Below are 21,199 nucleotides of genomic sequence, written 5' to 3'. Positions count from 1 at the left end.
TGGCGTGGGCGGCTGTCCCACAGCGGTATCAGAGGAGACAGGGGGCGGCCCATAAACAGTCACACAGCCATTCCCTTAAGGAGATGACCAGTTTCTGGATACTACTGACCAATGCATTTGTAAGATGGTTATATGGCACTTACTAATATAGCCTAGTTCAGGGCTGGCCAACCTGTGGCTCTCCAGCTGTTGTAAAACTACAATTCCCACAATGCCCTGCTGTAGGCAGTCTTTGCATGCTGGGAGTTGTAGTTTTGCAACATCTGGAGAGCCGCAGGTTGGCCATCCCTGGCCTAGTTGATATAGTGCACCATTTTTGTATACTTCATGAGGTATGCCCCCTTGTCTCCAAGTCTTTTGTGCTGACCACACAGTGGTCTTGTCCATAAAACGGCTGTTGATGGTCATGTGACCAGGGTATTTATCTCTATGTGATGTTTCCTCCATACACCGCACCTGCCATCTGTGCTTGCACTGTTGGGAGTTTAGTGTAGGTGCAGTGTATTTGTAATTGGAAGAGCATGAATGATGTCTGGTCATAAGACCCTCCATCAGCTGCCATCTTATGGACAGGACCTCTATGTGGACAGCACAGAAGATTTGCCCAGCAAGCAGACCTGGCTTACGAGAGTTAGGCCTCATGCACAACACCGTATGTATTTTGCAGTCCGCAAAAAACGGATCCACAAAAATTGCGGAAAATTTGCCTATCGGAACAGCTGGCCCCTGATAGAACAGTAGTATCCTTGTCCGTAATGCGGACAATAATAGGACATAATAAAAATTTTTTGCTAAACGGAAATACGGAAACGGAATGCACACGGAGTAACTTCCGTTTTTTTTTTATGTATACGGTCCGCCAACCCCTTCACGACTTGCACCGTACATGTATGGTTCAAGTTGTGACTTTAAAGGGCTTCTGTCAGCCCACTAAACTTTTTTTTTTTTTGGGTTAATAATAATCCCTACACTGCGAGCTCCCTATACATAAGCTAAATATTCATTTTTGTTCAGTAGATTTTGTTAAAAAGCTATTTTTATAATATGTAAATTAACTTGCTACCAGCAAGTAGGGCGGCTACTTGCTGGTAGCAGCCGCATCCTCCTCTCATAATGACGCCCCCTCCACTGTGTGATTGACAGGGCCAGGGAACGGGATCGTTCTCTGCTGGCCCTGTTTGAATTCAAAATATCGCGCCTGCGCCATACCTGTCTTTAATCGGCGCAGGCGCACTGAGAGGCGGCCGCTCTCTCGGCCGCTCCATCCTTAATACGCCTGTGGCGGGTGTAGATGTGACGTCATCGGCGCAGGCGCATTGAGGATGGAGCGGCCGACAGAGCGTCCGCCTCTCAGTGCGCCTGCGCCGATTAAAGACAGGTACGGCGCAGGCGCGATATTTTGAATTCAAACAGGGTCAGCAGAGAACAATCCCGTTCGATGGCCCTGTCAATCACACAGCGGAGGGGGCGTCATTATGAGAGGAGGATGCGGCTGCTACCAGCAAGTAGCCGCCCTACTTGCTGGTAGCAAGGTAAATTAACTAAAAAAAAAAACGGTTTAGTGGGCTGACAGAAGCCCTTTAATGAAGTTTTGTGCAATGAGTGCAAAAAAGTCAAAAAAAATTGCGCAAGCAAGTGCACAGTCACAAAAGCCCTATTTAAAAAATAATAATTTAGGCTATTTAAAGGAAGGTTGTAAAATGTTTAGTTACTATTTAAGTAATAAAACACTAGAATAACTAAATGTACAGTATGTGACATCACTAATTGTACTGACCTGGAGAATCAAGGTAGCAGGTCAATTGTATAAAACCATGGCCCTAATTTTATTTTATTTTTTTCTAATTCCACCCCATTTGGAACTTTTTCCTGCTTCCCACTGTATTACATGAAATATTAAATTGTGCCATTAGAAAGTACAACTTCTCCAGCTAAAAACAAGCTCTCATGCGGCTACATGAACAGAAAAATAAAAAGCTATGGTTCCTGGAAGGTAGGGAGTAAAAATGAAAATGCAAAAATGGAAAATCGCTGTGTTCCCAAAGGGTTAACTCCTTGAGTCCCAGAGGATTTTTAGTTTTCTGCATTTTCGTTTTTACTCCCTTCCTTCCCGGTACCCAAAAATGTTTCATTTTTCCATTCACATTGCCTTACAATGGCTTAACTTTTGTGGGACAAGTTGTACTTTCTAATGGCATTCCCTATGTGTTAAAACCGACCTGTTACCCTCATTCTCTGGGTCAGTACGATTACAGCTATACCACATTTATATTGTTTTTTTTGTTTTAGTACTGAAGAAAAAATAAAAACTTTGAAAATAAATATTTTTTTCTTTTCATCGCCATATTCTGACCCCCATAATTTTTTTCATAGTTTCATCTACAAAGCTGTGTGGGGGATTTTTTGTGGGATGATCTGTAGATTGTATTGACCCCACAGCAGAGTGTGATTTTTTTTTAATCGCATTTTATCCAATTTTTTGGGGTAAGTGAAGCTATGAAAAAATTGTGAATTTAGTGCATGGGATGAATATTTTTATATTTAAATAGTTAAGGCATTTTGAGATGCGGTGATGCCTAGTATTGCCTACGATCTTTGTGTTTTTTGTTGTTTATTTATTTTTTATTTTACTTCTGGGGAATCTGGGGATGATTTTGATTTTTATATTTTTTAACAAAATTCCATGAAATGCCGGATCCATCACATGACAAAATCCAATTGCATTTCGACAGACCCTTTTGACTTGTAATAGGTTCTGTTGGGTTCTAGCATGCCAGCAGATTTCTGGCAGATCTGATGGAATTAGCGAACAAGGCTCCTCATGTAACATCTGATGCAGGTGAAAACTTAGCCTTAGGCCTCATGCACACGACTATTGTATGGCTTTGCGGTCCCCAATGCATGGGCAATGTCCGCGCGACGGCCGGGAGGGATCGAGACCCATTCGAATGGGTCCGTGATCCTTCCGCACCACAAAAAAATAGAACATGTTCAAGTGAATGGGTCCGCATACGTGATGCGGGGAGCACACGGCCGGTGCCCGCATATTGCGGACCTGCTGTTTGCGGCCCGCAGTACGGCCACGGCCAGGCAACTGCCGTGTGCAGGAGGCCTAATCTATTTTTTGTTGGTCTAAAGTAGGAACAAGCAACTGAAAGCATGCCTGTTTAGTCACAAAGGATTTTCGTAAACTTCAGTACAGCTAATGTGTTAACATAAACCGCTAATCTTGTTCTGTTGTCTCTTATTGACACACTGATGAAAGCGAGACCCAAATTAAACTCCAAAGTATACTATGTCATCGCCAGTGGCTACTGAATCCAATTAACTACCTAGGAGGGTGATAAACAAATATTTCCCGGTGTGTCCTGCCTTTGTGTTGGCACTTGGCAGCCGCCATTCCAGGTGATAAACTGTCACACAAATGTTCACCTCTCAGATAGCAGTATGTGTATATAACATTTCTATGACCTCTTTCTTAGGATTAAACAGAATGTTACATAAAGAGATGACATTAGATAAAAATGTTGTCCTGAACAGGTCTTTTTCATTAAAACACTGTAATGGGCTTTGTATTCATAGCTGATTTATTTGTCTGTACATGTATTACTGGAATTTTCCTTAAGTGCATTTCTTTTTGTGGCACTTTCCTGTTCTGCCTTCTACAAATGTCTTTGTATCATCTGGAAGATGTTTTCAGTTTTAGACTACTTTCACACTCGTGCTTTGGGCGGATCCGTCATGGATCTGCAAAAACGGATCAGTTACAATAATACAACCGCATGCATCCGTCATGAACAGATCCGTTTGTATTATCTAACAGCCAAGACGGATCAGTCATGAACTCCATTGAAAGTCAATGGGGGACGGATCCGTTTTCTATTGTGCCAGATTATGTCAGAGTAAACTGATCCGTCCCTATTGACTTACATTGTGTGCCAGGACTTTTGGCTCAGTTTCATCAAGCGGACAGCAAAATGCTGCAGACGGCGTTTTGGTGTCCACCTCCAGAGCAGAATGGAGACTGAACGGAGGCAAACTCATGCATTCTGATCAAATACTTTTTCTTTCAGAATGCATTAGGGCAAAACTGATCCATTTTGGACCGGTTGTGAGAGCCCTGAACGGATCTCACAAATGGAAAGCCAAAAAGCGAGTGTGAAAGTAGCCTAAGTTGGTATAAAAGATATAAAGACAGGTAAAGGTTTACACAATACAAAAAGAAGAGCAAAGTGGTGTTTTAGTAGCTGTAGAGTCTACAATTTGTTTGTTTTAGGACTTGTACGCATTAAATGAGGGCTGCACATCAATGGGTGTCTAACTTTGGAGACCCCAATGAGCAGTAGAACAAAGAGGCTGAGATGCTTGCTGGAGTGTCCCCTTCTCTGCAGCACTATCATATACAGTGAGGAACAGAAGTATTTGAACACCCTGCGATTTTGCAAGTTCTCCCACTTAGAAATCATGGAGGGGTCTGAAATTCACATTGTAGGGGCATTCCCACTCTGAGAGACAGATTTTTTTTAAAAAAAATTCAGGAAATCACATTGTATGATTTTTAAAGAATGCATTTGTCTTGCACTGCTGAACATAAGTATTTGAACACCTGAGAAAATCAGTGTTAATATTTGGTACAGAAGCCTTTGTTTGCAAAGGTCAAACGTTTCCTGTAGTTCTCGACCAGGTTTGCACACACTGCAACAGGGATTTTGGCCCACTCCTCTACACAGATCTCCTCTAGAGAGCCACTCCTTGGTTATCCTGGCTGTGTGCTTTGGGTCGTTGTCATGTTGGAAGACCCAGCCACGACCCATCTTCAATGCTCTGACTGAGGGAAGGAGGTTGTTGCTCAAAATCTCACAATAAATGGCCCCATTCATCCTCTCCTTAATACAGTGCAGTCACCCTTTCCCCTTAGCAGAAAGGCAACCCCAAAGCATGATGTTACCGCCCCCATGCTTCACAGTAGGGATGGTGTTCTTGGGATGCAACTCGTCCTTCTTTTTCCTCCAAACACGAGTGAAGTTTAGACCAAAAAGTTCTACTTTGGTCTCATCTGACCACATGACTTTCTCCCATGCCTCCTCTGGATCATCCAGATGGTCATTGGCAAACTTCAGACGGGCCTGGACATGTGATGACTTGAGCAGGGGAACTTTCCGTGCAATGCATGATTTGAAACCATGACGGCGTAGTGTTCTACTGACAGTGACCTTTGAAACTGTGTGGTCCCAGCTCTCTTCATGTCATTGACCAGCTCCTCCCTTGTAGTTCTGGGCTGATTCCTCACCTTTCTTATCATCAGTGATACCCCATGAGGTGAGATCTTGCATGGAGCCCCAGTCCGAGGGAGACTGACAGTCGTCTTTAGCCTCTTCCATTTTCTAACAATTGCTCCAACAGTTGATCTATTTTCACCAAGCTGCTTGGCAATTGCCCCGTACCCCTTTCCAGCCTTGTGGAGGTCCACAATTTTGTCTCTGGTGTCTTTTGACGGCTCTTTGGTCTTGCCCGTGGTAATAGTTGGCGTCTGACTGACTGGGGTGGACAGGTGTCTTTAAAGAGCTCAGACAAGTGCTACTAAGTTAGATTAATGAGTGGAGTAGAGGTGGACTTTTTAAAGGCACAGTAACAGGTCTTTGAGAGACAGAATTCTTGTTGTTTCTCAGGTGTCAAATACTTATGTTCAGCAGGGCAAGACAAATAAATTCTTTAAAAATCATACAATGTGATTTCCTGAATTTTTTTTTTCTTCTTAATTCTGTCTCTCAGAGTGGGAATGCACCTACAATGTGAATTTCAGACCCCTCCATGTTTTCTGAATGGGAGAAAATCACAGGATGTTCAAATACTTCTGTTCCTCACTGTATGCAGCTGTGCCTAGTAGTGCAGTTCAGCCCCATTAAAGGGCATCTATAAGTAGACTTGCACCTATGAAAATGGCTGACCTGTTGCATGTGTACTTGGCAGCTGAAGGCATCTGTGTTGGTCCCATATTCATAAGTGGCCGCGTTGCTGAAAAAAATTACGTTTTAATATCTGCAAATAAACCTCTAGGAGCAATGGGGGATTTTCTGTTACACCTAGAGGCTGTGCTCTCTCTGCAACTGCTGCGCCCCTTTCCTTTTTGATTGACAGGGCCAGGCAGTGTAAACGTCATCACACCTGTTCCTGTCAATCAAAGTGGAGAGGGTGTGGCAGTTACATAGAGAGTAGAGCCTCTAGGTGTAAAGGCAACGCCCTTGTTGCTCCCAAAGGCTCATTTGCATCAGCAACATGGGCACATATGAACATGGGACCAATACAGATGCCTTCAGCTGCCAAGCACACATGCAGCAGGTCAGCCAGTTTCATAGGTACATATCTGCTGACAGATGCCCTTTAAAAAGGTTGTGTCATGGGATAGGGCATAACTATTTGATTGGTGTAGGTCTGACTACTGGGACCCCCAACCATCATGAGAAAAAGGGTCCAGTTCCCCTAAATACAGCCAAGCATGACAACTACTGCTCCATTAATTTCTATGGCAGTGCCAGAGAAAGTTCAGTGCTGTACTCTGCTATCTCTGGCAGTCCAGTAGAGAATTAATAGTGTGACAGCATGCATCTGCCACTCCACTCAGTCAGAGGACTGGGCCTCTGTTCTCACAGTCGATGGGGGTCCCAGCAGTCAGACCCCCACCAATCAGATGATTATTACTTATCTTATGGAACTTGGAACAATCCCTTCAAGGTGGATGGAGTTGAGCATAGAATGGTCTGCAGTGTAAAGCACAGACACATGTACAGTAGCACTGCTTTGTCTGCATAAATGATGAAGGGGTCAAGGTGCATATGAGTCCTTCGAACATCCAACAATTACCCATTGATGACCTATCCTTAGGATCCTAAGGATAGGCTGTGAATACGAATTCCTTGGAAATCTCCTGAACATTCACAGTATGCCCGATATATTGCAGCTTTCTTGTAGTCTTGCCGCAAAGGCCAATTCATTGCATAATTACCTGCAAAAACTGTATGTACACGTACTTTTGTTGTTTATGTTCATTGGGACCATACCAAACAATAAACATACAGTGTATATACACTCACCTAAAGAATTATTAGGAACACCTGTTCTATTTCTCATTAATGCGATTATCTAGTCAACCAATCACATGGCAGTTGCTTCAATGCATGTAGGGTTGTGGTCATGGTCAAGACAATCTCCTGAACTCCAAACTGAATGTCAGAATGGGAAAGAAAGGTGATTTAAGCAATTTTGAGCGTGGCATGGTTGTTGGTGCCAGACGGGCCGGTCTAAGTATTTCACAATCTGCTCAGTTACTGGGATTTTCACGCACAATCATTTCTAGGGTTTACAAAGAATGGTGTGAAAAGGGAAAAACATCCAGTATGCGGCAGTCCTGTGGGCGAAAATGCCTTGTTGATGCTCGAGGTCAGAGGAGACTGGGCCGACTGATTCAAGCTAATAGAAGAGCAACGTTGACTGAAATAACCACTCGTTACAACCGAGGTATGCAGCAAAGCATTTGTGAAGCCACAACACGCACAACCTTGAGGCGGATGGGCTACAACAGCAAAAGACCCCACCGGGTACCACTCATCTCCACTACAAATAGGAAAAAGAGGCTACAATTTGCACGAGCTCATCAAAATTGGACTGTTGAAGACTGGAAAAATGTTGCCTGGTCTGATGAGTCTCGATTTCTGTTGAGACATTCAAATGGTAGAGTCCGAATTTGGCGTAAACATAATGAGAACATGTATCCATCATGCCTTGTTACCACTGTGCAGGCTGGTGGTGGTGTAATTGTGTAGGGGATGTTTTCTGGGCACACTTTAGGCCCCTTAGTGCCAATTGGCCATCATTTAAATGCCACGGGCTACCTGACCATTGTTTCTGACCATGTCCATTCCTTTATGACCACCATGTACCCATCCTCTGATGGCTACTTCCAGCAGGATAATGCACCATGTCACAAAGCTTGAATCATTTCAAATTGGTTTCTTGAACATGACAATGAGCTCACTGTACTAAAATGGCCCCCACAGTCACCAGATCTCAACCCAGTAGAGCATCTTTGGGATGTGGTGGAACGGGAGCTTTGTGCCCTGGATGTGCATCCCTCAAATCTCCATCAACTGCAAGATGCTATCCTATCAATATGGGCCAACATTTCTAAAGAATGCTATCAGCACCTTGTTGAATCAATGCCACGTAGAATTAAGGCAGTTCTGAAGGCAAAAGGGGGTCCAACACCGTATTAGTATGGTGTTCCTAATAATTCTTTAGGTGAGTGTAGATTCCAAAACAAAAACGTAAGATCCAGCTCAATCTTGTAGCAAAGAGGCATACTTTATTGAGGCGATAAAAACTTCCAATACAGAGACTGTCTTGTATTGGAAGTTTTTATCGCCTCAATAAATTATGCCTCTTTGCTACAAGATTGAGCTGGATCTTACATTTTTGTTTTGGAGTTTACAAGTCAGCCGTGTCCAGGAGCTGATTCCGTGCTCACGGCAAAGAGGAGCAGGTGAGAGCTGCCTTTTTCTTTCTAAGTATATATAGATATATGAAACCAGCCGTGCGTCTGAATGGTAGCTGTATATATAGCAGAAAGCATCATCAGGTAGTAAAATGCTAGTTTAGTTCCGTTTGGACCTCTGTCGCATATTCCATCCAAAACAGGAAAGAAAAGTCCTGCAAATAAAGCTTACTCTCATTTTAATCAATGGGATATGTTTGCCTACGTTTAGGTCAGTTATGTGCCGAATCCGGCACCTCCGTTATTCTCGTTGCGCTCCTCCTATAATTCAATCTAACGGTCTTTATGACAACTCGTCTGAATTCTCGGAGGGTATGCATGTATGAGACATTCTGTTCAGTAACAAATCGGTACAATTTTGTTTTATACCATTAATGCACATGAAGTCATGGGCTCAAAACCTGGATTTGGTTAATCTTTGTCTTCTCTATTGATTGAATATGTTTTCTTTTTGTAAAAACAAACAATTGTGTTTGGAATGAAGTGAATTATCTGTAATGATCTGATTTCAATATGCATTCTGCTGAAAATCAAACAAACAGAAAAAGGCTGTTTCCACAAACATACAACAGAGCTCAAATACCAGCTGCTTGCGTCTTCTAATGGACGCCTTTAACTGTTTATTTCTCCGTATGCAGCTCTTTAATTGATGTAAACAGATTTCACTCATGTCAAAAGACACAAAACATTCCTACACAACCTAGCTAGTGTTTTATCTCCAGAACAAAAACACAACATAACATGCATTTGCCCCACCCCCCCAAAAAAAAAAAAAAATCATTGTGCTGAAATATTGTACTATGTTTGGTCTGACAGAAGCAAAATATATGTGATAGATCTAATCCAGATTAAGTAACATAAGGCAACGTTAGGTGTTGGAAAACACCTTGATATCCAGAGATTTTGCGTTGGTTGAGTCTTATACAAAGCTGTCAGAAAGATACATTATGCACAGTTCTCGTTAAAAAGTTATGAGATTTTTGTTTCCGAAACAAGTGATATTCTACCTCTTGCATCCAATGATTATAAAAGGGGGCATTTCTGAAACCTGGTGCGCCAGCAATTTGGTAGCAAAACCTGATGCCTTGAGTAAAATGATGCTACATTTTAACCCCTGTGTCTTGCGGCGCCACTTTCTGTATTGGAAAACAAAGTGGCTGAGTTTTCAGTGTAGATCACGTTCAAGCTACATTTACAGTCAAGTCCATAAATATTGGGACATTGACACAATTCTAACATTTTTGGCTCTATACACCACCACAATGGATTTAAAATGAAACAAACAAGATGTGCTTTAACTGCAGACTGTCAGCTTTAATTTCAGGGTATTTACATCCAAATCAGGTGAACGGTGTAGGAATGACAACAGTTTGCATATGTGCCTCCCACTTCTTAAGGGACCAAAAGTATTGGGACAACTGGCTTCTCAGCTGTTCCATGGCCAGGTGTGTGTTATTCCCTCATTATCCCAATTACAATGAGCAGATAAAAGGTCCAGAGTTCAGTTCAAGTGTGCTATTTGCATTTGGAATCTGTTGCTGTCAACTCTCAAGATGAGATCCAAAGAGCTGTCACTATCAGTAAAGCAAGCCTTCATTAGGCTGAAAAAACACAACAAACCCATCAGAGAGATAGCAAAAACATTAGGCATGGCCAAAACAACAGTTCGCAACATTCTTAAAAAGAAGGAACACAGCGGTAATCTCAGCAACACCAGAAGACCACGGAAAACAACTGTGGCCGATGACCGAAGAATTCTTTCCCTGGTGAAGAAAACGCCCACAGTTGGCCAGATCAAGAACACTCTCCAGGAGGTAGGTGTATGTGTGTCAAAGTCAACAATCAAGAGAAGACTTCACCAGAGTGAATACAGAGGGTTCACCACAAGATGTAAACCATTGGTGAGCCTCAAAAACAGGAAGGCTAGATTAGAGTTTGCCAAACAACATCTAAAAAAGCCTTCACAGTTCTGGAACAACATCCTATGGACAGATGAGACCAAAATCAACTTGTACCAGAATGATGGCATGAGAAGAGTATGGAGAAGGAAATGAACTGCTCATGATCCTAAGCATACCACCTCATCAGTGAAGCATGGTGGTGGTAGTGTCATGGCGTGGGCATGTATGGCTGCCAATGGAACTGGTTCTCTTGTATTTATTGATGATGTGACGTCTGACAAAAGCAGCAGGATGAATTCTGAAGTGTTTCGGGCAATATTATCTGCTCATATTCAGCCTAATGCTTCAGAACTCATTGGACGGCGCTTCACAGTGCAGATGGACAATGACCCAAAGCATACTGTAAAAGCAACCAAAGAGTTTTTTAAGGGAAAGAAGTGGAATGTTATGCAATAACCAAGTCAATCCCCAGACCTGAATCCGATTGAGAATGCATTTCACTTGCTGAAGACAAAACTGAAGGGAAAATGCCCCAAGAACAAGCAGGAACTGAAGACAGTTGCAGTAGAGGCCTGGCAGAGCATCACCAGGGATGAAACCCAGCGTCTGGTGATGTCTATGCGTTCCAGACTTCAGGCTGTAATTGACTGCAAAGGATTTGCAACCAAGTATTAAAAAGTGAAAGTTTGATTTATGATTATTATTCTGTCCCATTACTTTTGGTTCCTTAACAAGTGGGAGGCATATATGCAAACTGTTGTAATTCTTACACCGTTCACCTGATTTGGATGTAAATACCCTCAAATTAAAGCTGACAGTCTGCAGTTAAAGAACATCTTGTTCGTTTCATTTCAAATACATTGTGGTGGTGTATAGAGCCAAAAATTTTAGAATTGTGTCCATGTCCCATTATTTATGGACCTGACTGTATTATCTGCGACTTTTTGAAAAGTTGCAAAAAGGCACAAAACTGCCCCCTCAGGTGTACTTTCAAAAAAATAGTTGCAACTACATTGCAACTAGTTGCAATTTATTTATTACCTTGTGAAATTTTAAAAAATTTGGCACAACGGACCATACCATTTGTGATCTAAGAATACTGAAATACACCTGCAATGGTAAATGCCCCCTCAAAGTCTTTAGTGATTTTTGTCGGATAAAGGTCTGCTGTTTTTAGTTATACTTGACAGTGGTATAAAATTTGGCTGAAGTGATCACAGCCATGTTGAAGACTGATGCAAATATAAAGTGCTGTAGGCATTGGTGACTAAGTATATATAGTCTATGGCAGTGTTTCCCAACCAGTGTGCCTCCAGCTGTTGCAAAACTACAACTCCCAGCATGCCTTGACAGCCTTTGGCTGTGCGGGCATGCTGGGAGTTGTAGTTTTGCAACAGCTGGAGGCACACTGGTTGGGAAACACTGGTCTATGGAATGAAATACAGGACATGTCATTTCTTATGATGAGTATAATGGCAGTGGATGTTGAACCACTTGTCAACCAACAGATTTGGCTTTGGGCTGTTCGTAAGGGCATTATTCTGGCAGTCTTCTAGTATTTACCCTTTAACCTATATACAGGGATATGGACTTGGCAGTAGGGAAACCACCAGGCCTCTACCTCGTGAAGTAGTCTCTGACAGCTGACCGATGGGAGTAAGACTGGTGCAGAGCACTGAGGGGTCAGGGACAAGCCAAGGCTAGCGCTGGTGGAGTACGTGCTGTACAGTAAATGGTCCGAGGTCAGGGAGGGCAGTGAAGGGTCAATATTAAGGTCAGACACAGGTCAGGTAGAACAGGGTCAAAGTCCAGTAAACCGGCAGAAGGTTGTTACACATGCAGATAACAGAACTGACACCTTAGCAGGATACTAGTATGCGAGAACACCTTAAGGTGCCTTAGAGCTTATCCCATGAATAATTAAAAAATGGAAATCAGACGTCATGTAGTACACGACAATCTCTTTCTAACAAAGCTAGAACCAGCCCTGTACCTCACATGGATCCAGAGATCTCCCTATTCATTACTCTGCTACATTTATATCAAGCTGGCAGCTCAAGAGGAGTGTCTTTTCTGCTGCAGCTAAGGGTGTGTGTCTCAGCTCTCCCTATCACAGCTCATGGGGAGTGTCTTTTCTGCTGCAGCTCAGGTGGCGTGTCTCAGCTCTCCCTATCACAGCTCATGGGGAGTGTCTTTTCTGCTGCAGCTCAGGGGGTGTGTCTCAGCTCTCCCTATCACAGCTCAGGAGGCAGGTTAAAGATTTAACTGAGCATGTGCGGCCTTCTTAATGAGCAGGTCAAAGAAATTAAGTGGCATCATACAGATACATTTTATTGAACTCAGTGGCTATACAAAATGTTTAATTACATGCAGTAACAAAAGTATTCAGATCCAGGTGCTGGTTTGAAAACTGTAGAATATTTTTCATGGGACAACTCCTTTAAGTAGCCCAAGGTAATGAGCCATAGACTGAAGCAGATTATGGTGCATGCTGGTCCTTTAATAGCCAGAGTGAGCGTGCACATGCCCTATGGAAACAGGAAGAGAGGCCAACAAGCAGGCCACAGCCTATGTGGAGGGACAAAGCAAGCCTGGCAGTCTGGCTCACTGGGAAGGGGGGGAGCAGGACGCCAGTAGATGCCACTGGCAAGCCGAAACCCAATGGGTAGAGGTTCAAGAAGTGTAACCCCTGTTGAGCACTAGTAGACCTCAGCAGCCACTTATGATTTTTTTGCCTGTTTAGTGCAACTGAGGAACTGGTGCAGTGAAAGTACTGCAACTGAATAACATTTACTTAAGTGCTTCCGTGGGGTTTCTGGACGTGCCTCCGCACCGCAAGAAAAGTAGTGCATGCACTACTTTTTTGTGGTGCGGAGCGTAAAGTTAATGGGTCCACGAATGGGTCCACAATTTGCGATCCGCAATGCACGGGCACGGAGCCCTTACATTCATGGGCATGAGTCCTTACCCTGATTCTGCAGTGTGCAGAAACACCCCATATGTGGTCGTAAACCGCTGTATGGGCACACTGCAGAGTCCAGAAGTCAAGGAGCACCATATGATTTTTGGAGGGCAGATTTTGCTGGAATAGTCTTAGGGTGCTATGTTGCATTTGAAGAGACCCTGAGGTACCCCCACAGTGAAAACCCCCAAAAGGTGACCACATTTTGTAAACTACACCAAACAAGTAATTTTTAAGGGGTGCAACAAGCACTTTGACCCAACAGGCGTTTCATAGAATGTATAACCCTGGGCTATGAAAATGGTGCTTTAGGCCCAAACTTTCTTTTTCACAAAAGATAACCAGAGAATATCCCCCCACAATTTGCTACCCATTTTCACCTGAATACAGTAACACCCCAATTGTTGTCATAAACTGTTATTTGGGAATACGCCAGGGCTCAGAAGGGAAGGAGCGGAATCTGGATTTTCTAACATGGAAAAGAAAAAAAATCTAGTTTTTGTGTTGCATTTTCTTAGAGCCATATTTTTTAAATTTTCCTGGCTATGGTCTTGTGTGAGGGCTTGTTTTTTGCGGGATGAGGTGACGTTTTTATGGCTACCATTTTGGGGTACATATGACTTTTTGATCGATTAACATAATGTTTTTTGGGAGGTTAGGTAACTAAAAAAGCTGTTTTGGCTAGTGCTTATTTTTTTACAGCGTTCATCTGATGGGGTAGATCATGTGATGTTTTTATAGAGCCGGCCGTCATGGACGTGGCAATACCAAATATGTCTGTTTTATTTTTCAATTTTTTTTTATTTTTTTTTATTACTTGATAGTGGACATTTTTTGAAAGGTGAAACTTTTTTTTTTTATAAAACACTTTATTTAGTTTTTTAATTTGTTATTTTCCACTTTGTGTGGTGAGCGGTCCGTGGTAACCCGGCCTGGATTCCTGCTGAGAGCAGGAGCGCACAGTGTCATTGGTTGCTATGACGCCGTGCACTTTATGCTGCCGCTGCACTACAGTAATACACTTGTATAGATCATACGAGACAACCCAGACAACCCCTTTAAACACAGAGCACCAACTAACCTACCCTTAAAGGGTCACGTCTCCTCTAAAGCCAGTCATTTACTACAGCAGAGCATGTGACCATTTCTATTCTGCTCTTGTTGTAAACACTACGGGGAGCTTAGTGGGTCAGGCTGCTGGCACTTAGTAAAATGTCATTCTTACAAGAGAACCCCTTTAATGTTTTATATAACCTCAAAATAAAAATGTACAAGAAAGAGAAAAATGGGCCATCCTGTAGACTACCAACTCTATAGCAGTGTTTCCCAGCTAGGGTTCCTTGAGCCTTGAGAAATCAGTAACAACAAGATCTCTCACTTTTAGAATGGGGAAGGCCTCAGCCTGTGCAAAGCAGTGAACATGTCTGAGACGGTATAGCACTGGACAACAATTGTAAAATACTTTACCTGCCTCTATACCAAGCTTCTTTGTGCCATTAGGGGTTTGCCAGGAATGGAAACATTTTTGGGGTTGCCCCTGTGGTTATAAGGTTGGGAATTACTGCTCTACAGCTTCCAGCTTGCCTCTTGAGTGCTTGGTGTTGCTGGTGTAAGTGGTGTTTGGCACTGTCTCTTTAAGATTTTAGAGCCAAGTAAATTGTAATGATAAAGTTGGCATTTTCTAAAGAACTATTTGCTGAGATTTCCGAGGTTTATTTAGGATCTCAGCACACTGAAATGCCAGATGTTCAGCTTCAACATACACAGCATTAATTGACATGGTTTGTTGGAACAGATGAAGTCATGTTTAATAGCGTAAATACACATAAGGTGAGTCTTTTCGGGTTATAGTCAGGTGATAATTGTTCAGTGCAGCTGCCATACTTCAATATTATTTATTTTTATTTATTTTATTCCGTAGTGCTTTACAGACATTATCATTGCTTGCTGTCTCCAGTGGAGCTCACAATCTAGGTTCCCTATCAGTATGTGTTTGGAGTGTGGGAGGAAACCAGAGTACCTAGAGGAAACCCACAAGAACACAGGGAGAACATACAAACTCCATGCAGATGTTGTCCTTGGTCAACATCTGCAATCCCTTTAACCCTTTTAGGACCAAGCCATTTTCACCTTTCTGCCCAGGCAATTTTTAGCAAATCTGACATGTGTCACTTTATGTGGTAATAACTTTAAAACGCTTTTACTTATCCAGGCCATTCTGAGATTGTTTTCTCATCATGACAGTGGTAAAAGTGAGTCAAAAAATTCAATTTTATTTTTAAAATACCAAATTTACCAAAAAAATTGAAAAATTAGCAAATTTCCAAATTTCTATTTCTCAACATTTATAATAGATAGTAATAACTTCAAAAATAGTTACTACTTTACATTCCCCATATGTCTACTTCATGTATGGATCATTTTGTGAATACCAATACATTTTTTGGGGACATCAGAACTCACTTTGTGAGGCTTACATTATAGAAACCACCCAAAAAGTACCCCATTTTAGAAACTATACCCCTCAAGGTATTCAAAACTGATGTTACAAATTTTGTTAATCCTTTAGCTGTTCCACAAGAATTAATGGAAAATGGAGATGAAATTAACTTTTTTGGCAGATTTTCCATTTTAATACATTTTTCCACTAAGAAAGCAAGGGTTAACAGCCAAACAAAACTCAATATTTATTGCCCTGATTCTGTAGTTTACAGAAACACCCCATATGGGGTTATAAACTGTTGTACGGGCACACGGCATTGTGCAGAAGGAAAGGAACGCTATATGGTTTTTGGAAAGCAGATTTCACTGGAATAATTTAAAGCTGTCATGTCACATTTGAAGACTGCCTGATCAGGGGCGTAGCTATAGGGGGTGCAGAGGTAGCAGTCGCTACCGGGCCCAGAAGCCTGAGGGGGCCCAAATACCCTTGTGCTGCATAAGAAGACACACAAAGCACTGAGGGAAGGGGGGGCCCAAGTCTAACTCTTGCACCAGGACCCATGAGCCCTTAGCTACGCCCCTGCGCCTGATTCACCCCTAGAGTAGAAACTCCCAAAATAGTGACCCCATTTTAGAAACTACACCGCTCAAGGTATTCAAAACTGATTTTAAAAACTTTGTTAACCCTTTAGGTGTTGCACAAGAATTATTGGAAAATGCAGATTTCCCATTTTAATAAAAAAAAAATTCCACTAACAAAGCAAGGGTTAACAGCCAAACAAAACTCAATATTTATTGCCCTGATTCTGTGGTTTACAGCAGGGGTCTGGCTATCAGTGACTGCCGGACCCTTGCCACAGATCTGGCGGGCACAGCTCCTGCATTCGCCCGATCAGTGCGCCGTACATGTACAGCGCTCGGTGTTAAGTCACATCCAGTTGCACCGTACATGTACGGCGCTTGGCATTAAGGGGTTAAGGATCCCCCAAAGTAAACAGATCACGAAGGTTTTCTGCTGCTTTGATCCATTCCATATCAATCAACAGTAATCTGCATGGGAACATGACAGCAATTGCTGTGCAAGTGCTGACATAGGAGAAATAAAGCAGTACATGGTGCCCATTGAAATTGTCTTTCAGAAAGAGATGCTCTTTGTAGCCATTCTCTTTTGCAGCTAGTTGATGGAGGTTCTGAGTGATCAACTCCACTGTTTATGCTCAAACTCTTCTCATCCTCATGCACAAAACCTTCTTATGGCTCCCAATGAAATCCATGAAGCTATACTGTACCTCCATGTACATCTGATTTGCTAGTGTTTACCCCATGTGGACATACCCTTAAAGGAAATATGTCACCGACATTTTTTCTGCCAGTTAAGGCCTCTTTCACACTTGCGTTGTCCGGATCCGGCGTGTACTCCACTTGCCGGAATTACACGCCGGATCCGGAAAAACGCAAGTGAACTAAAAGCATTTGAAGACGGATCCGTCTTCAAAATGCGCTCAGTGTTACTATGGCACCCAGGACGCTATTAAAGTCCTGGTTGCCATAGTAGTAGTGGGGAGCGGGGGAGCGGTATACTTACAGTCCGTGCGGCTCCCGGGGCGCTCCAGAATGACGTCAGAACGCCCCATGCGCACGGATGATGTACCATGCAATCATGTCATCCATGCGCGTGGGGCGCCCTGACGTCACTCTGAAGCGCCCCGGGAGCCGCACGGACGGTAAGTATACTGCTCCCCCGCTCCCCACTACACTTCACCTCACGCATTGCACCCGCACAGAATTCTCAACTATGTGAAAGGGGCCTTAGAAAGCATGAAAAAATTGCTTTACGGCAGCCCCATGGTCCATAGACACAATGGTCAGGGGGGACCTCATTGACTTCTATGGGAGAGTTTTCTAGGCATGATCTGTGACCTGTGCAGAAGTCATTGTACAAGGAATGACAATTACCCATTGTGAATGTTGGATAATTTCTTATCTTTCATTCTAATCATGTCTGTAATGATATCACCTCTGTGTATAAATAAGCAGGTAACTGCAGTGAATTGATCTGTACAGACCAAGATGTGGCGCCTATTATGAGGCTTAGTGGCCAGTGCAAAAACTGCAGGATTTTTTGGTTTTTATTTAACTATAGATGTTGACATGAAAATTAAAAAATATGTTAAACATAAAAATGTGATTTAAACAATTTCCTTTAAGAGTTTACCTGCAATAGGTAACACGGGAGATGTTGTAAGACAACAGGCCAATAGGAGATACAGTCTTCTGATTAGCAGGGAATGTGTCATGTGGAGAAAAGTTCACTTGGCATTTAAAGGAAAGCTATGTCTGGTATGTTTTTCCAGAAGTCTTACATTCCTTGTTTAATGAAAATGCTTCCGTTTTGCAAGGGTATTTATCTGTGGTTATATATTTACTGTATTCATGCTGTACCTACTGTATATATTGTTGTTTGTCAGTGGAATAAAAAAAAGTGTATCACCCATTCAGTGCATGTAGTACTCCTTCGCCTGGGGAACGGATGAATCCAGAGCAAGATCTTCCACCAGGTAAAATGAACGCATTATCAAGCAACAGGAGCAGCAAAAGGTATGACGATATTCTTTGTTAATCCAGTTGAATCTAGATTAAAATCCAGGTGACATTACGTGTGTAGCACAGGTACCCACTTGTTTTGGTATGATTAAGAACTTCCGTATAAAACATGTCAGCAGTACTTAGGCTACACATGTAGTGTTAAATAAATAACAAAAGTCAAGGATGCTCACCAGTCCCACTAGAGCAGTGTTTCCCAACCAGTGTGCCTCCAGCTGTTGCAAAACTACAACTCCCAGCATGCCCGCACAGCCAAAGGCTGTCCGGGCATGCTGGGACTTGTAGTTTTGCAACAGCTGGAGGCACACTGGTTGGGAAACACTGCACTAGAGCACAGCCCACTAACCACAAATTAGTGATAATATACAACCGTAAATCAAATAGATGGCTGGCTGGAGATTTGCATATGCTTTTACTAATTTATCATACATGTATAACAATAAAATACAAATAAAACCCCTGAAACTTCATACACCCAATAATAATCATATGATCACGGTCCCTTTAAATGCGGAGCTCTCGTATAAAAAAAATCATATATATTGTGAGGCAGTAACAGGCCTCATGGCTGTTAGGGGAGGTGTATGTCAGGATTTGCCATATCTTCCCCATCAGTTGCCAGGCCTGAGTCAATATCAGGTGCCTCAATCACCTGAGAATAAAAGAAACCTCAGAGTGACAGAGGGTGGAGAGTGTGATCCTGGGAAGTGTGATCCTGGGAAGTGTGATCCTGGAGAGTGGGATCCTGGAGAGTGGGATCCTGGGGAGTGGGATCCTGGGGAGTGGGATCCTGGAGAGTGGGATCCTGGAGAGTGGGATCCTGGAGAGTGGGATCCTGGAAAGTGTGATCCTGGAGAGTGTGATCCTGGAGAGTGTGATCCTGGAGAGTGTGATCCTGGGGAGTGTGATCCTGGGGAGTGTGATCCTGGAGAGTGTGGAAGCAGACTCTGGCAGAGGCTGAGAGACCACGAGGCTGGGAGATAGCCTTGAGTTGGGGGACAAAGCGACGCCTGGGAGGGTTGCAGGGCCATAGTCAGGCGGACTACTAAGCCTTAATCCCCCACAAGAGACATTGGACTTGAGACAGTGTGTGTACTGTGCTCTGTACAGCAAGGAGGCTGTGGGACATTGGCTGGGAAAGCCGCATTGGATCACAGGGTGTGAACTGTACCTAATAGGCAACTGGTGTGCCACAATAAATGCACTGTTTGGACCTTGTCTGCAAAGGTATTTGTGAGGACGATCCCCTGAAAGAAAGCTACCTCTCACTATATATATATATATATATATATATATATATATGTATAATCCAGAAAAGTAGGCGGCACTCCGAGAAAGATGACAAGTGAACTTTATTCACCCAGGTGGTGCAACGTTTCGGTTCTGCACTAGAACCTTTTTCAAGCCTTCTAGCACCCTTTTTCTCTTTGATTGTGTTCCAGTGCCGCCATTTTTCCTTTGTATGTATATATATATATATATATATATATATAATATTTTTTTTTTTTTTCATGTAAAAAAAACTGTTTCCTTTTATTTTAGTTCATCACTTTGGTGTGCATCTATTGCAATAAGTTCATAGTTGCCGATTGTATCTCAATTTAGTGGCAATAGTATTCTTATATCAAGCAGTCTCTTGATTAATAGCAAACTCACAATGCTTTATAATGATCTGTATCCGGTTTCCCGTTGTTGATGAACAGCTTACAATGTTGCTTTATAGTAAGCTACGTTGTCAACTACTGTGAGTTATGCACATATCATAGGTGTTCTCATATACCTTGATCAAGTCCACAGATAATCCTAGTGATAACTTGGAGACTTGTTACTCCTTCCTTACCGACCAACCTCGTTCTGCTTTATCAGTGTCAGTGTACGCCGGCTTCGTGCGTGCTTTACTCGCGCATGCGTTCTAGAGGCAACGTGTCGGTTTTCTGACGTATCGAAGGTGTGCACTGGCATTTAAAAGCATTGCAGCTCAGAGAGTGTTCGATTCCTCCTTGGTGTCCCGGTGCCTCTAGAATGCATGCGTGAGTCAAGCGCGCACAAAGCTGGCGTACGCTGAAGCCGGAATACAGCAGAGAGCGAGGCTGGTCGGTAATGAATGATAACTGTCTGCTACAGCAGGATCTGTGAGTAACAAGTCTCCAAGTTATCACTAGGATTATCTGTGGACTTGATCAAGGTATATGAGAACACCTATGATATGTGCATAACTCACAGTAGTTGACAACGTAGCTTACTATAAAGCAACATTGTAAGCCGTTCATCAACCACGGAAAATCGGATACAGATCATTATAAAGCATTGTGAGTTTGCTACACACGTAGTGTTACCTGGATTTTAAACTCGATTAATAAAGAATATTTTTATACTTTTTGCTGCTCCTGTTGCTCTACAACGTGTTCATTTTACTTCAGTAGAGTTTGTTGTGCAGGTATATTGAAAAGTTAATCTACTATTAAGAGAAATTCCATGGAACGTGAAAGTACTGTACCTGGAAAAATGTCCTGGGTTTTCTTGTTTTTTTTATTAGCATTTTTTTGTTTATCTGATGAGCATTTCCAAAATTGACAGTAGCTCATAGTTACTAATATGTTTCTTAACAATGACTTGTGTTTCTATGCAAGAAAGTCTACCTAGACCTTTGTCTAAAGACGGCCATACACATTCACCAGCTATTCTTCCTGGCACCCCCATACACACACATACACACACATGTATTCTGTGGGGCATCAATAG

At 42.6% G+C, this 21,199-nt stretch overlaps 1 protein-coding gene across 1 annotated transcript in view; it reads left to right on the top strand.

Annotated features, from left to right (window-relative positions):
* The window catches only part of GLIS3 (GLIS family zinc finger 3), a 387,825-nt gene that overhangs the window by 9,579 nt on the left and 357,047 nt on the right, over positions 1–21,199 (top strand). The window lies entirely within an intron of this gene.

The sequence above is a fragment of the Bufo gargarizans genome, chromosome 1 (assembly GCF_014858855.1).
Source record: "Bufo gargarizans isolate SCDJY-AF-19 chromosome 1, ASM1485885v1, whole genome shotgun sequence".
Classification (NCBI taxonomy): domain Eukaryota; kingdom Metazoa; phylum Chordata; class Amphibia; order Anura; family Bufonidae; genus Bufo; species Bufo gargarizans.
This window is presented reverse-complemented; position numbering and strand designations above follow the sequence as displayed.